This window comes from Arachis stenosperma, chromosome 2 (assembly GCF_014773155.1).
Source record: "Arachis stenosperma cultivar V10309 chromosome 2, arast.V10309.gnm1.PFL2, whole genome shotgun sequence".
NCBI lineage: Eukaryota > Viridiplantae > Streptophyta > Magnoliopsida > Fabales > Fabaceae > Arachis > Arachis stenosperma.
In genome coordinates this window covers 45,706,789-45,709,330 of record NC_080378.1, presented here as the reverse complement: position 1 = coordinate 45,709,330, position 2,542 = coordinate 45,706,789, and the positions used below count along the sequence as shown (strand labels likewise).

General features: G+C 43.2%; 1 non-coding gene across 1 annotated transcript; it reads right to left on the bottom strand.

Moving 5' to 3' along the window:
• Window positions 1-665: 665 nt before the first annotated feature.
• On the bottom strand, window positions 666-773 carry LOC130964275 (small nucleolar RNA R71). The gene has a single exon (XR_009080375.1). It is a non-coding gene; the product is annotated as a small nucleolar RNA R71 (small nucleolar RNA).
• Between the last annotated feature and the right edge of the window lie 1,769 nt (window positions 774-2,542).

Below are 2,542 nucleotides of genomic sequence, written 5' to 3'. Positions count from 1 at the left end.
CCTAATTAAAGTTCGAATTCTCCTTCTCCTTCTTCTTACTATTTCTCTTTTCCTCTGACACTTCAAGGAATCTCTATACTGTGACATAGAGGATTCCACACTTTTGTTCTCTTCTCTTTCTTATGAGCAGGAGCAGAGACAAAGGCATTCTTGTTGAAGCTGACCCTGAACCTGAGAGGACCTTGAAGAGAAAGCTAAGAGAAGCCAAGGCACAACTCTCTTTAGAGGACCTGACCGAATTCTTCAAGGAAGAAGAACCCATGGCAGCCGAAAACAATAACAATGCCAACAATGCAAGGAAGGTGCTGGGTGACTTTACTGCACCTACTCCTGATTTCTATGGGAGAAGCATCTCTATCCCTGCCATTGGAGCAAACAACTTTGAGCTTAAGCCTCAATTAGTTTCTCTAATGCAACAGAATTGCAAGTTCCATGGACTTCCAATGGAAGATCCTCATCAGTTCTTGGCTGAATTCTTGCAAATCTGTGACACAGTCAAGACTAATGGGGTTAACCCTGAGGTCTACAGGCTGATGCTATTCCCTTTTGCTGTAAGAGACAGAGCTAGAATATGGTTGGATTCTCAACCTAAGGAAAGCCTGGACTCTTGGGAAAAGCTAGTCAATGCCTTCTTGGCAAAGTTCTTTCCACCACAAAGATGGAGTAAGCTTAGAGTGGAAGTCCAAACCTTCAGACAGAAGGATGGAGAATCCCTCTATGAAGCTTGGGAAAGATACAAACAATTAATCAGAAGATGTCCTTCAGACATGCTTTCTGAATGGAGCATCATAGGTATTTTCTATGATGGTCTCTCTGAACTATCCAAGATGTCCTTGGATAGCTCTGCTGGAGGATCTCTTCATCTGAAGAAGACGCCTGCAGAAGCTCAAGAATTGATTGAAATGGTTGCAAATAACCAATTCATGTACACTTCTGAAAGGAATCCTGTGAACAATGGGACTAGTCAGAAGAAAGGAGTTCTTGAGATTGATACTCTGAATGCCATATTGGCTCAGAACAAGATATTGACTCAACAAGTCAATTTGATTTCTCAAAGTCTGTCTGGAATGCAAAATGCACCAAACAGTACTAAGGAAGCTTCATCTGAGGAAGAAGCCTATGATCCTGAGAACCCTTCAATGGAAGAGGTGAATAACCTAGGAGAACCCTATGGAAACACCTACAATTATTCATGGAGAAATCACCCCAATTTCTCATGGAAGAATCAAGAGAGACCTCAACAAGGTTTCAATAACAATAATGGTGGAAGAAACAGGTTTAGCAATAGCAAGCCTTTTCCATCATCTTCTCAGCAACAGACAGAGAGTTCTAAGCAGAATACTTCTGACTTAGCAACAATGGTCTCTGATCTAATAAAGACCACTCAAAGTTTCATGAATGAAACAAGGTCCTCCATCAGAAATTTGGAAGGACAAGTGGGTCAGCTGAGCAAGAAAGTTACTGAACTCCCTCCTAGTACTCTCCCAAGTAATACAGAAGAAAATCCAAAAGGAGAGTGCAAAGCCATTAACATGGCCGAATTCTGGGAGGAAAGAGAGGAGGTGGACGCCACTGAAGAAGACCTCAGTGGGCGTACACCACTCTCCTCTGAGTTCCTCTATGAGGAACCTTGGGAATCTGAGGCTCAAAATGAGACCATAGAGATTCCATTGGACTTACTTCTGCCATTCATGAGCTCTGATGAGTATTCTTCCTCTGAAGAGGATGAGTATGTCACTGAAGAGCAAGTTGCTAAATACCTTGGAGCAATCATGAAACTGAATGACAAGTTATTTGGAAATGAGACTTGGGAGGATGAACCACCTTTGCTCACCAAAGAACTGGATGACTTGTCTAGGCAGAAACTGCCTCAAAAGAGGCAGGATCCTGGGAAGTTTTCTATACCTTGTACCATAGGCACCATGACCTTCAAGAAGGCCTTGTGTGACTTAGGGTCAAGTGTGAACCTCATGCCCCTCTCTGTAATGGAGAAATTAGGGATCTTTGAGGTGCAAGCTGCAAGAATCTCATTGGAGATGGCAGACAATTCAAGAAAACAAGCTCATGGACTTGTAGAGAATGTTTTGGTAAAGATTGAAGACCATTACATCCCTACGGATTTCATAGTCCTAGAGACTGGGAAGTGCATGGATGAATCCATCATCCTTGGCAGACCCTTCCTAGCCACAGCAAAGGCTGTGATTGATGTTGATAGAGGAGAGTTGATCATTCAAGTGAATGAAGAGTCCTTGGTGTTTAAGGCCCAAGGACATCCCTCTATCATCATGGAGAGGAAGCATGAAGAGCTTCTCTCAAAACAGAGCCAAACAGAGCCCCCACAGTCAAACTATAAGTTTGGTGTTGGGAGGCTACAACCAAACTCTAAGTTTGGTGTTGAACCCCCACATTCAAACTCTAAGTTTGGTGTTGGGAGGTTCCCACACGGTTCTGAGCATTCCTGAGGCTCCATGAGAGTCCTCTGTCAAGCTAATGACATTAAAGAAGCGCTTGTTGGGAGGCAACCCAATGTTTATGGTTAACT